At 37.4% G+C, this 15,101-nt stretch overlaps 1 long non-coding RNA gene across 1 annotated transcript; it reads right to left on the bottom strand.

Annotated features, from left to right (window-relative positions):
- Positions 1–9,352: 9,352 nt before the first annotated feature.
- Positions 9,353–10,259, bottom strand: LOC136251924 (uncharacterized). The gene is made up of 4 exons (XR_010699266.1): positions 10,036–10,259; positions 9,927–9,986; positions 9,693–9,883; positions 9,353–9,646 (listed from the first exon to the last, which is right to left on the bottom strand). It is a non-coding gene; the product is annotated as an uncharacterized lncRNA (long non-coding RNA).
- Between the last annotated feature and the right edge of the window lie 4,842 nt (positions 10,260–15,101).

Genomic DNA, 15,101 nt, shown 5'->3' with positions numbered 1-15,101 from the left:
AATTTTTATAGTTTTAGTTGCCATCTTCAGTACACTTTAGTTATAATTATTTTTAGATGTTACATTTCAAGAGTTAGTTTCAGTTGTGATAGTAATATATAATAGGGATCATGAACATTTGGGCTTTTCTGACCAAAATTGCACCAATGCAACTAAAATTCAACTTACATATTTGCTTCCCTATAAATTCTAAATCAGTGGCGTAGCATTTGCCCAACCATCCGAGCAACCATCACAAACTTTTGCCCAACCTTCACAAATAGCAGCTTGCAAATAGCTTAAGGATTCACAGCAGCACACAAAACATTTCTACTTTCAGTACTACTGTAAAGCGTAAACGTGTGCCTCATTTATTGAATCATGACTTCGAAGAAGGGATCAAGATAGATGGTGTACTACGTGATCTATTATGGGGAAAATCCCTTGGGAAGTCCCTATAATTACACTTCAGTAGATGCACGTGCCATGCTCCTTGGCGCGGTTTAAATTCGAATTTTAAAATAGGGTCGATGCGTGGTACACTATAGTCGTGGTACTGTATCTCTAAGTCACAGTAAATGATAATCGTCAGTAGGATTCAGTGTGGATGGTGCTGGCAGCAAAACATTTCATTTCTGAGTGGACTTGTCAAGCATATTTTTTTTTGATAAGGAAAGTACCGTACGGTACCGTATAACCTAACTTACTGCTGATGAAAGAAAATGGGAAACGTACTCTAGATAACAATAATGGAATATGCAAATGGAGATGAAAAGGTCAAGTCATTATAAAGTGTCACGTGCACAATTTGTACTGATTAAGTAACCTAGTTGTGGTTTACACCAGATTCATAAATTAGCGCCCCGGCCTTCATTTGGGCCATGTGGCGTTTACTTGAAAGGGCATTACACATTGCTGTCTGTAAGCTATACTGCCAGTTGATTGCAGTAAATATGTGATGAACTGTTTACATTGTTGGTTCTTGTAGGTTCAGCAGTTTGATGTCACGTGATGCTCGGCTACGACGATCGTCGATGGATGTTTGTCCTACAAGTTTAATAGAATAGCATATAGCAGGGGCGGATCGAGGGGGGGGCTTTGGGGGCTGAAGCCCCCCCCTTCATATTTAGGCTTTACTTGATCAATATGCTGAGTATTATAATGAAATTTGTCTTAGCATAATTATACGATCACTAATAATACAAATACTCATAAAACCACCTTATAAACATCTTTCCAAGGTATTATCAGTGGATTTATGCTAAAGTTTATGCAAGGACCCGGATCAGCATTGGAGGTGTACAAGATAGAGATACTCTAATAGAGCAGTCAGCTAACTACTCTAATAGAACATTCACTGGAAGCATGTAGTTGGTTCTGCCTGCACCTATACATACAATGAAGTGAATTGGTCTGTTTAAAGGGCTTCATTCATCTACTTGTGTAGTTAATATGTATGGCAATACTTAATTCAGGTACACAATTTCCATTGAAAATGCTCTCAGATCAATTTTGTATTGTTCAAATTTCAAAATTTTCCACTTTCAACATTATTATTCTAACATGCACCTATTCAGTGTTGTGCAATTGTGAGAGGGGTGCATCATGTACTTGGTTGTCTATACCTACCAAAACTTTTCCATTAGCAAAATGCTGAGAGCCATACCTATAATCTAAAAGCAGTGTATAAAATATCTACAGGCAGAAAATATTACGAATTTTATGTGGAAATGTCTTCAAATTGCAGTGTTTTAGCATCTATTTTTCAAAATTTTCCTGTGGGCGCATGCCCCCAGACCCCCCTATGCTTTACATGCTGGGAAGTGTGGCACACCTCTATGCAAGAGATTAGTACCTTGAGTTAGCCCCCCCTTCTAGATCCGCCCATGTATAGCTAGTAAATGTTTGCATGCATGCAAGCAGCATTTGTTTACACTATAGCATAGGTAGCTGTAAGCCTTGCGTGCATACACTTTTCATATTTTTCTTTGATAATGTCTCACATGAAAGTGAGCGTGTTCCATGTGTGTGTAAAGTTGGATGTTATGCCCAACCATCAAATATTGGCTGGCTACGCCCCTGTTCTAAATCCAAAAGTCATGTGGGTATACATGCATGTATTTAAGTGCTACAAATTACACAGCTGCAAATTGAAAAGCATAATTATTGTTTGTTTTTCCATTAGCACTTAAATAATACAAGATACACAATGACAATTTTAAGGTGTCAAGATAAACATGGTAAACACAAGACTAAGGTACCAAAATCAAAATGATCAAGTGCGAAAACAATTTGCAGTAAATATGAAGACCAATTTAGCAGTCAGTGCATGCTATCCTTCAATAATTTGATTCATATTTCAACCCACCATGTTTGATTCTGTAATAATTAATGTACATGATTCTTTTTCAAAGAACAAGTGTAATACAGTGCATGTGATTTCATTATAAAGAGCTATTACAATTAAGTTTAAGGAAAATTAGGAATTTTAAAGTCGATTAGGTATCATAGAAAGGGAAACAAGAGGGAAGTTGTCTACACATATATTAAAAAACATTTAATCCCCACTTCAGTCTATATATACCCATGACTAAATTAAGGATTAAATGTTCGCTAGTATATCTGCAGGTGTGGGGACCTCCCTTGTTTTTCTATGATCACTAATTAACCTTAAAATTCCTTAAACTTGTTTTTGTAACTAATACTGCTTCAAAAGAAAGGATAGCACCAGAGGTAATGCGATTTTTATCTGAACGTGCGCCTGACTTAAAAGTGAAGTGGCCATTATGCTGCTATGTTCAGCCCATTACACAGTGCTACAAATGAAGAACAGTAGGAGAAGTGCTTCTGCAATCATTCCAGTCACCATAAAAATACAGACGATTTGCAAACCCCAACTATCAAATTATTACTGACACAAAAGTGAAATGGCCATTATACGCTTCGCTTTCACCTATTTTCATCCAGTTACACAGCGTTACAAATGAAGAACAGTATTAGAAGTGCCTCTGCAATCAATCAAGTCATCACATTAAATACGGACAATTCCCATTTACAAACATATGCATCGCGCTACTGTGAAATGATACCTTGGGACTGTCAGCAAAAAGAAATGGGACACAAATGAGAACAAAGGTAAGTCCATGATGTGTGCATTGTACATACTGCGGTATGCCAAAAGGCACATCTTGGGATGAAGTGACGTCGAATGGTGAAATCAAGCCTGTACCCTTAGCCATTATTGAATTGTGCTTGCCTGAAGGCATCAGGTAGCTAGTTAGTAGAAAATTCCTAAAATTTTGTAACAATCTATCAAGCATTTAGGGTCGTATTGGAGGCACTTTTGAGCTCGGTAATAGGATACAATGTTCATCCTGTCCCTGCTCCTTGTTCCACAAATGCCGACCCTACTAACATCATTGACAATAACCAAAACCTTATATTATTTAATCTTGGAAATGCCATATCTGGAGATACTATATAAGTTGGCAAAAACCAATTCCCAAACCCCCCTATTAAAATTGGCATCACAAAAAAATATCATAACTAAGGAATGCACCATCACTATTACATTATATAAATGATCATCTCCAAGCATTGTTCCCAGCCCCGATAATTTTAACCTTATTAACATACTCAATCCCACATCTGATACCCCCCAAGTACTAAATACAAGCTCCCTATATCCTTATGATTAGTAGAAAATAACCAATGAACCATTTATTTTGGATTATGAATGTAAAATGTATTTAATCAAATACATTTTTACATTCAATGAATCCTGATTCCGAAATTAAACATAAATTTAATTTTGGAATCATTGAATCCCAAAAATGGACATTTATATCCATTTTGGGATTCATCCCAATTTTTGTATTCTGAATGGAAAAATGGATATTTCTGTCCATTTTTCCATTCAATGAATCCAAAATTCCATTCAATTCTTGAATGGAATTTTGGATTCACGAATTATAAGGCAAATAATATAAGAAACGCCATCATTAAACAAAGTAACCCCATCGCCACAGAAATTGCAAACCCTAAAATTGCATAAGTAAATAATTATTGTTTCAAGCTTGGAATACCTAACCAATACTGCCAAGATGCCAGTATGGTATTATGAAGCTGGTTTTGGGTGATATTTTTTGGTCAGAAAACCCAAACCTCTATAATATACAGTACTACATGTACCGTACTATATGATTTTAAATTCTGTGATAATAGTTTAAGTTAGCTACGTTCTGCTTGTAAACATCACAGTAGTAACTTTTTAGCATTAAAGCGGAGATATCTTCATAGCAAAGCATTTTTAGTTGCTTTCATATTGATAGTTTATGTGTATAGTGAATAATTAGCTGTATGTGTTCAAGTGTTACTATAATAATTATATCAAGACACACGATAGTGTGTCGTGCGGCCCAAGAAGCCGGCGCGCCACACCGTGAGTATATTAACAGGAAGAAAGAAAACGCAATTTTCACACCTATGTAGCTCTGTGATCCCTTATCCGATTGGAACCAAATTTGCTAGAGACATGCCGCCCAGTTAGGGGAGTCTACATACCAAATTTGAAGAAAATCGCTCCAGCCATTTCCGAGATACGAGCGAACAAAATTTCGTTTTAATTTCTTCGTTTTTTTCTTCTACTTCTTCATTTCGCACACTTCGCAAAATCCGCCATAAAACACGAATTCGTGCTCGGATTGGGCTGGAATTTGGCACACTTAAAGGGCTCATTAAGGCGGATCTGTGTACCAATATTGGTAGGAATCCGATGAACATTCACGGAGTTATGACCAATTATGTGCGTAAAATAAGGTCGAAGGTCTGTCACGCCTACAGGGTAAACCCCTTGGAGGAATCAGTTGAAAATTGATATGTAGATGGAGCAACCATCGTAGGAGTGCCTTTTTGTGGTTTGAAAGGAATCGGAATAAAGACCACGGAGATATGACACAAAATCCAACCTGTGTCAAAATTACGCGATCGATTTTTATGAATAAAAAAACTATTAGTTTTCGTGTCTACCAGGCAAACCGCTTAGAGCAACGAGCTAAAAATCAGTATGTAGCTGGAATAATCATCATGGAAAGTTCTTGCAGTAGTACAGAAGAATCGGATTACAAATCACTGAGTTATGATTCAAAAGGCAACTATGTGCAGCAAATGCGAGATCGAGATACTCTAATAGAACGGTCACCCTAATAAAGCATTCAGCTGCATGTATAATTTACTCAGTTATATTACATTGCAAGTTATTCTGTGGGGAATTCAGCTACAAACAAGTCACCCTGTAGTCAGATCAGCTAGAAGAAGGTATCTAATAGAGAGTTCAGCTACAAAGAAGCCATCATGTAGAGAGTTCAGCTGAAATAAATCACCCTGTAGAGAATTCAGCTACAAACAAATTGCCCTGTAGAGAGATCAGCTAGAAGAAGTTACCTTGTAGAGAGTTCAGTTACAAAGAAACAATCATGCAAAGAGTTTAGCTGCAAACAAATCACCCAGTAAAAAGTTCCGCTACGAACAGATCACACTGTAGAGAGTTCAGTTAGAAACAAGTCATCCTGTAGATAGATCAGCTAGAAGAAGTCACTTTGTAGAGAATTCAGCTACAAACAAATCACCCTGTAGATAGTTCAGCTAGAAACAAGTCACCCTGCAGAGAGATCAGCTAGAAACAAGTCACCCGTAGAGAGTTCAGCTAGAAGAAGTTACATTGTAGAGAGTTCAGCTACAAAGAAACTACCATGTAGAGAGTTCAGCAGCAAACAAATCGCCCTGTAGAGAATTCAGCTACAAACAAATCACCCTGTAGAAAGATCAGCTAGAAGAAGTTACCTTGTAGAGAGTTCAGCTAGAAACAAATCACCCTGTAGAGGGTTCAGCTACAAACAAGTCACCCTGTAGAGAGTTCAGCTAGAAGAAGTTACATTGTAGAGAGTTCAGCTACAAGAAACTACCATGTAGAGAGTTCAGCAGCAAACAAATTGCCCTGTAGAGAATTCAGCTACAGACAAAGCACCTTGTAGAAAGATCAGCTAGAAGAAGTTACCTTGTAGAGAGTTCAGCTACAAACAAATCACCCTGTAGAGAGTTCAGCTAGAAACAAGTCACCCTAGGCCTGTAGAGAGATCAGCTAGAAACAAGTCACCCTGTAGAGAGTTCAGCTAGAAGAAGTTACATTGTAGAGAGTTCAGCTACAAAGAAACTACCATGTACAGAGTTCAGCTGCAAACAAATTGCCCTGTAGAGAATTTAGCTACAAACAAATCACCCTGTAGAAAGATCAGCTAGAAGAAGTTACCTTGTAGAGAGTTCAGCTACAAACAAATCACCCTGTAGAGAGTTTAGCTAGAAACAAGTCACCCTGTAGAGAGTTCAGCTAGAAGAAATTACGTTGTAGAGAGTTCAGCTACAAAGAAACTAACATGTACAGAGTTCAGCTGCAAACAAATTGCCCTGTAGAGACAAACAAATCATCCTGTAGAAAGATCAGCTAGAAGAAGTTACCTTGTAGAGAGTTCAGCTACAAACAAATCACCCTGTAGAGGGTTCAACTACAAATAAGTCACCCTGTAGAGAGTTCAGCTAGAAGAAGTTACATTGTAGAGAGTTCAGCTACAAAGAAACTACCATGTAGAGAGTTCAGCTGCAAACAAATTGCCCTGTAGAGAATTCAGCTACAAACAAATCACCCTGTAGAAAGATCAGCTAGAAGAAGTTACCTTGTAGAGAGTTCAGCTACAAACAAATCACCCTGTAGAGGGTTCAACTACAAATAAGTCACCCTGTAGAGAGTTCAGCTAGAAGAAGTTACATTGTAGAGAGTTCAGCTACAAAGAAACTACCATGTAGAGAGTTCAGCTGCAAACAAATTGCCCTGTAGAGAATTCAGCTACAAACAAATCACCCTGTAGAAAGATCAGCTAGAAGAAGTTACCTTGTAGAGAATTCAGCTACAAACAAATCACCCTGTAGAGAGTTCAGCTAGAAACAAGTTACACTGTAGAGAGATCAGCTAGAAACAAGTCACCCTGTAGAGAGTTCAGCTAGAAGAAGTCACATTGTAGAGAGTTCAGCTACAAAGAAACTACCATGTAGAGAGTTCAGCTGCAAACAAATTGCCTCGTAGAGAATTCAGCTACAAACAAATCACCCTGTAGAAAGATCAGCTAGAAGAAGTTACCTTGTAGAGAGTTCAGCTACAAACAAATCACCCTGTAGAGAGTTTAGCTAGAAACAAGTCACCCTGTAGAGAGATCAGCTAGAAACAAGCCGCCGGTAGAGAGTTCAGCTAGAAGAAGTTACATCGTAGAGAGTTCAGCAGTTTAGCTGCAAACAAATCGCCCATTAGAGAATTCAGCTACAAACAAATCACCCTGTAGAAAGATCAGCTCTAGAAGAAGTTACCTTGAATGTAGAGAGTTCAGCTACAAACAAACCACCCTGTAGAGAGTTCAGCTACAAACAAGTCATCCGGTAGAGAGATCAGCTAGAAGGGTCACCTTGCAGAGAGGTCAGCTACAAAGAAATCACCCTGTTTCATCTTTTCTTCTTCCTGTAGTAAAAAAAAAATGACAGGTTAAAAAGTCCTAAAGCTGGCCATAGGCCGGCTTTGGGGTATACAAATACAAAAAGAAGTGAAATCTAATCCAAAACAGCCAAGCTGTAAAAAAAGAATGCGGCCCTGAGAAAGGCTATGGCGAAAAAAGATGTGAAATCCAAGGTGGCGATCAAGAAATGGCTGTGATGGTAGGTCAATGGTAAAAATTTTAATAACAACAATTCAGGTGAATTTGGTGCCGCTTGGTCTTGGCACAAAATTTACCTGAATTGTCGTTATTAAAATTTTTACCATTAACCTACCATCACAGCCATTTCTTGGCCGCCACCTTGGATTTCACATCTTTTTTCGCCATAGCCTTTCTCAGGGCCGCACTCTTTTTTTACAGCTTGGCTGTTTTGGATTAGATATATTATACTATAGCAAAGTACTTTTAGTTTTAAACAAACAACAAGTTTTATAGTTGTACTTTTAGTTTTAGTTAATTGTATTCGTGATAAGTACATTTAGTTTCAGTTATTTGTAAACATTTAGTAATAATTTTAGTTTTAGTATAAGTTTCAATGTAAAAATTGAAGCAGTTTTAGTCATAGCTTTAGTCTTTTGAAAAATCATAAAAACTTCAGTTTTAGTTTCAGATAACTAAAAGTACAGCCTCAACTAAAACTACTTTTAGTTTTGGTTTTGGTTAACTAAAACAACACTAATTCTTACCGTAGCTTGCTGATGCACTGGTCTCACCCACCATCCTGGGGAGACTTGGGGAAGGACTTGATTATATGGTATGACTGGAAAATGTATATAGGGGACTTCTAACCCTGATGCTACATAGTGATTAGCCATAAACATAGTTTGTGTGTGTGCGTGTGTGTGTGTCACTGTGAAAAAAGCTCAAAATAATAATCTTATTATGTTAGTATTGGAATGAAATAGTCACAGAGCATATATTATTAGATTAGGACTTTACTATAACAAGCTTATTGAATACATTTAAGACAGTCATATATTAGAGATTAAATCACTAGTATAGTGCGGTGTATTATCAGACTATACTAAGCCTATTTCAACCATATATTGGCTACTATACTGTACTTTTTTACTTTCCTATAATCTGTGGCTACCTTAATTAAACGATTTCTATAATTATATTTGTAATGAATTTAATTCTGTAAATATGTTAAAACCACAATAGGTACAGCTATTAAAATCAATGTCTCTTTGGCCATGACAGTATCAAATCAATTTCATTGTTTATCAGTCTTTATCCAACTACAGCAGGTAAGACAGTAAATACAATTCACAAGTTCCATTACTAATTACCTGTATTATCATCACCATGTAGAACTCTGTGACAATCTGTTAGTCGTTTGGTAGAACTGTCCCACAGCTCTAATACAAAGATGGTAAATACAATCGTTGGACTTACAGTTTGTAACAATAAGAGTCTCATAAAACCGAGACCTTGTCTGGAAACCTAGCATTACCATGTAGAACAACGGCTAGATCCCACAACTCTATTAAAGATGGTAAATATAAGGCGTATACTGAACAATCATTGTACCTACAGTTTGTAACAATCTTGTAAAACTGAGACTGACAATCCATGTAGAACTAAGACAAGTCTGATAAGACCAGGTCTCACAACCCTAAATGGAGGTAAACATAATTTATATTCTGGATTACTTGGTGTACTTACAGTTGTTATCAGTGAGTCTAACCAGACATAAAATGGCCACTTAGTATGTGACTGTTGGGCTAATATCAGAGGAAGATTTTTAAACAGTCATATCTCAGCCAAGAACAATGATATCAAGCTGTAACTAGTAGGTATGGCTATAAAGTGTTAAAATAAGTACATTCAAGCATTGATTTATGTTAAATCCCTATTCTTTTGGCTAATGTATAAGCATACCTGCTAGTTAGAGTTTGATATATTCGCTCTTGGCTGAGATATAACCATTCAAAAATCTTCATCTGACATTCGCCCATATCCAAAACTCACAAAAATACTCTTACCATGTGGCCATTTTTATGTCTGTTACATAAGCTCACAAGAAGCATCTGATACACTGATAACCAAGTCCAAGAATCTTGTAATCACTAAGTACAATCGAAACAAGACTAAAATATAATTTGCATGACTTACTTTTGTTAGCAATACGAGCATGGTCAGTGAAATAAGGACAAACAAGATGGAACAGGTTCTTGAAAGCACTCAACTCATTTACAGTGCCAGTCATACATGAGGTAGCAGCCGTCAGCTGTTGATGAAAAGTAATGGAAAACATGAAGAAATGAGACCGGTTCCCAGAAGAAATGAGACCAGTTTCCACAAACCTGTAAATATAAATTGTATACTGGACACTCTCAGTGTACTTACTTACAGATGTTAGCAATAAGAAGAATCTCCTAGAACAAGACTAAGTCTGTAATTCCTACCCTATCGAAAAGAAAATAAATAAAAACACAATCAGGCTAAATGCACGTACAGCTATAAGTAATTAGAAGATAAGGTTGAACAACTCCGTGAAAAAAGAACAAAACTGTCCACATATGGTCGCTACCAGATTCTTTAAAGGAAGCAGCTGCCATTGAAGGAAACTAACACTGCAGATGTTGTACACTGACAACCTGTAGAACTAAGAGGTCCGACATGAAACTGTACCTCTGAAGAGATAATGTACAAAATCATAAGAGCAGACCATGCATACTCTTACCGTTGATAGCTGATGAACTGTGCCGGTCCACTCGTCATCCGCCATAAGCTGAGATAACAGGTTATAAAATATGTAATACGTACACAGCAACACCAAAGTTGACTGAATCATTTGCAGGCCATTGTCATACAATACACAACAAACAATTTAATACGGCTAAACCTATCGTACAAGCTATCAATTTAGTCTACTACTTACTCATGGCATCTAGAGCTGTTTTTGATCACTGCCATCGTAGGAATTGTCTACCACGTCGCCACTTCACCACTACAGCCAGCAGGGATGCAGTTGTGGTCCATAACTATCATCATGCAGACAGGGCCGCCCAGAGAAATTAAGGGGCCCAGGGCAAAGAGTTAAAGTGGGGCCCTTGACCCAAGTTGTAAGATGAAGACCAAAAAAAAAAAAAAAAAAAGGTCACAACCTGCTGGCAATGACAATAACTACCCATCACCAACCATATCTCCTTATCTATAAGCTTGCTACACTGCTCCTCTGAAGAATACTGTGACTGCTCTATTAGAGTATTTAGATCTGACTGCTCTATTAGAGTATATCGATCTTTTAAACAGGTATTCATGGGGCCTCCTGGGGCCCCTTTCAGGCTGGGGCCCGGGGAAAAATGCCCCAGTTGCCCCCCCCCTGTGGGCGGCCCTGCATGCAGAGCATAGCTCATTGGACGATATATAGCGCCGATCGCGCACACTCTCTCCGCGAGATACACTGTCATGATCACTCACATTTACAACCTCTGATACAACAATAGCGACAAAGATGACGACTTAATTGCATCTGCTACGTATGCGCACACCACTGACCCCTTCAATTTTAAACAAGCACTACTACGAACTTTTGCAGGTGTGCTAACTGTGCAAGAAAATCTGGATTTGTATGACTCTTAGAAAGAATTGATTGAATAATTAATTTTTCTGGTATTATAGTCTATATGCTTTGCCGTATGGAAAAGTGTGCGTATGAAATTATCACAACAAGGCTAGCTACAGTGATTAACAGAAGTGTACTTATTGTAAAATCATCATGACACAGTAAAAAAAGTCCATGAATAATGAGATAGTGAAGCTAAAAAGTTATCACATTTAGTTAAGTAAACAAAGTCATACAAAGAATGTGTATTAAACTAAAGTATAATCTGTTTCCCATAATATAAGATGGAGTTTATACTAAAGTATAAGATAGTTAGTATAATGCAAGACTATACTGAGATTATTTGTATAGTTTAAGCCATTAGATATACCATCTTATATTCCTCTTTTTTCACAGTGAGTGAGTGTGTGTGTGTGTGTGTGTGCGTGCGTGCGTGCGTGCGTGCGTGCGTGCGTGCGTGCGTGCGTGTGTGTGTGTGCATAGGCGGCGGAAAGGGGGAGGCTAGGGGGCTTAGCCCCCCCTCAGAATGATATCACACCGAAATTATCTTTCTTGGAGTGGGGCTGAAAACCGTGATAAAGATCGAGATACTCTAATAGAGCAGTCACTCTAATAAAATAGTCAGTGTGTAGCGAGCTATGTAAGGATTTTTATGTAGTTTATCAGCTAGAAATGGTAGCTGGTGAGGTGGAAAACTCTTGTCAGTTGGTTGTGACCTTTTTTTTTTTTTTTTTGGTCTCACCTTACCAAACTATAGAAATAAGTCTGCAGCGGAGCCCCCCCCTCATATCAACTACTTCCTCCGCCGCTGTGTGTGTGTGTAGTTAGCTTGATTGCATGTTTGGTAGCTATGTACACATGTCATTAAATTTCTTGATTAGTTGTTTTAAATGCAACCCATTTATGCCATTTCACCAAACATGATTCTTGCCTTTTACATACAATACTTCCTTTTAACATCATTGTATCATTAATGCTTTGTTACCATGTTGTTGCTAGCTAGCAATGTGTGGTACATAAGCTCTGCAGTTTAAGATGTTGAGTACGTGGCTCAATTTTTCCCCTACATATCGATCATAAGTGACATTTGTGTTGCAGGGAGAAGAGAGCAACTTAATTAGTGAGGGGACAGAGGGGCGGAGTATGTTAACACACAATCATCCACATGGTATAATTATGTGTATTCCAACCAAAAATAATACTTAACTATTCCAGTCACTTAGTCCTTTAAGCCAAAGCTTCTTGGTTTGTGTAGCAGGTGGCTGCTTATTTACATTAAGTTTTAAATATTCTACGTAACATTATTATTATTATTATTCATAAAAATTCAGGCTACATGCATGCAGTGCAAAACTTGAATACCAGCCAGAAGAAATTAGGGTAAAGAGCAACTAACAACCAAAGTAGATTCAAGAAAAAACTTGGCAATGCGTAATTGATGATTAATTTGTCAAGGTCAATTATGCACTAAAAATACAGTACTCAAACCTATGTATACAGTGATCTGATTAGACAGATTTAACTGTTTATGATATCCATAAATAATGTTTAATATTTAGTTGTTATGCTTGTTTTAGGTTGCCAAGCAACCATCGCCATGGTGTTACTAATCTGTGTTACATACAAACTTGTATGGTCATTGTTATATTACTTCTTTCCTGTCTGTAGGTGCAACAAAAGTGAATGCAGATGGGAGGTGATCATTGATTGTCAAGATACACAGTAGTGTGTTGTGTGGCCAAGAAAGTTAGCACACCAAACCCTGCATAATTATTGACAGAAATAAATGCAATTTTCACACATGCATAGCTTTATGGTCTCTTCTTTAAAGCACACCATTTTGTTATTTTATAGCTCTCTGCCATGCAGGTAGGGCAGGCCACATACCTAAATTAATAATGATTAAATTTGACACAGTCATTCTAAGATATGGACAGCCAAAAGTTTTAACTTTTTCTTTTGTGTTTTGGGATTTACGAGGACTTCTTCTTTTTACACATACACTTAGCAAAAATTGTTATAAAACACAAATGCATAACTTGGTTGCCTTGCAAGTTGGCATAGACAAAAATAGTTTTGTTTATTTAGGTTTGAGTACATTATGCAATTATTCCCAAAATTCTTTCCAAATATTTTCAACAAACCTCAAAAAGATCTAGATACTCTAATAGAGCAGTCACATAACACTTGGGTGACTGTTTTTGACTGTATCTCAATCCTTTGTACCAATTTAATGCTAGTAATGTTTAAGCAAACTGCAAAGTGAATTCTAATTAAGTATTCCAGAAGATCATTCTTTATTCTGGAATTATTACTTACCATTGATTATTATTCTGCAGAATGTCTTAGATTGTGAGACTCATCGCAATCACCTCACCGTTCAAAGTGAAATTTTCGATTCAGAGACTTCTTATGCAACTTGAACAAATTGTTGGTTGAGTTTCACCCTGGGTAGTTTTCTTTTGTGTTGAGCTAGGGCTTCGTCAGATACATTGCATGCCCATTGTATGCAGTCAACCTGCGTTGCTGGCACATCCAGTCTGATGCTAAGTACACTTTGTGTAATTCAAATCAGCCAACCACTGCTCATATCCTGGGCAATTGTCAAGTGGAATTAACTTAGCAGAGGTAGCTACACTTACCGACATAACCAAGCGTTTATTTATTTATTTATTTATTATTACTGAGCAGCCAACAAATGAAATCATACGTGCATGTACATTACTACAATACTTAGAAACATTAACTGAAAATGAGTCAAAGACAATTAGATCAATTGTGAATTGTGGCAAGGAGTTCCACCAGTCTTGAGCTATTCTGTGTTACATATACTAGCGACCAAGTTGAAATCCCTTCTGTTTGGCTGTGAAGACCTCAGTGTTTATGCCAATTTGCAAGGTTTGCGTTCCAATAAATGTCCTCAAGAAACCATTCTGTCATCAATTTTAGTTACCCCATATTGACCAGACATTATTATTTACAGCAGGAATTCCTCCATGGGCATATTAGAACTTGCATGTCCTCTTGATTCAGAACATCACCTTGAATCAGCCCATAACTGAAAGTAGAATAATAGAATATAATTATATGCAATTCTATCCCACTGAAGCCCTACATCAAAGAAAAAAACTGGGAGTATATGGTAGTTAAACCCCGAGAATGGTAGTTAAATCCCAGTGCATATATGGAAGACAACATATATTTACACATTGAAAGAAGTGCAATCAATCTATGATAAAAGCAAATTGAAGCCTTACACTGACATATAACAGTACAAGCTCAGCAAAAAATTGAAGCTACAGTATACACATTGTAAAACTAGCCTTGTCCCTGGGTGATCACGCAAAGGTCACATGATCATGATTGAGTTAGTAAAGCTACAAGTTCAGCAAAAAGTGAAGCCATACACAAATTGCATGCTTGCCTAGCCTTATTGACATGTTGTTTGTGAACTTGACTGCTTCAAAGTGTGGGATAGAAGCCAGTTTAACCCCACCTGCACTCATAGGATACCTAGTTATCAACACTTCAGGTTGATAACTACGATATCCTACTCGTGGTGGGGTTTAACTAACACATTAGCTGAGCTGGATTGTTTGAATATTTTGCATTGTTACTCAACTATTGAGATCAGTGTCCTGGACCAGTCACATTCAATCAAAGATGTTACTAGTTTAATACAGCCAGATCAATTACTTCCATAGCCACTGTTAAAGTCTTTTAAATTGACATGGCTGGAGCTTTAATTCATGCTTCTGAAAGAAGTTTCTTTAGCAGGAATTGTAAGGGATATAGTCCAAAGTAACAACTTAGCTATAGTAATAGCTACAGACATACCAAGTCTCATGCATTGGGCCAAAACTGTTCTTCAGGGTGTAGCTTTGGCTGATGCTGCCTCCCTAGCCTGTTAAATTAACAATCGGAAAAAAATATAGTGAGTCTCACTCATCTGC

The sequence above is a fragment of the Dysidea avara genome, chromosome 3, assembly GCF_963678975.1.
Source record: "Dysidea avara chromosome 3, odDysAvar1.4, whole genome shotgun sequence".
Lineage (NCBI taxonomy): Eukaryota > Metazoa > Porifera > Demospongiae > Dictyoceratida > Dysideidae > Dysidea > Dysidea avara.
This window is presented reverse-complemented; position numbering and strand designations above follow the sequence as displayed.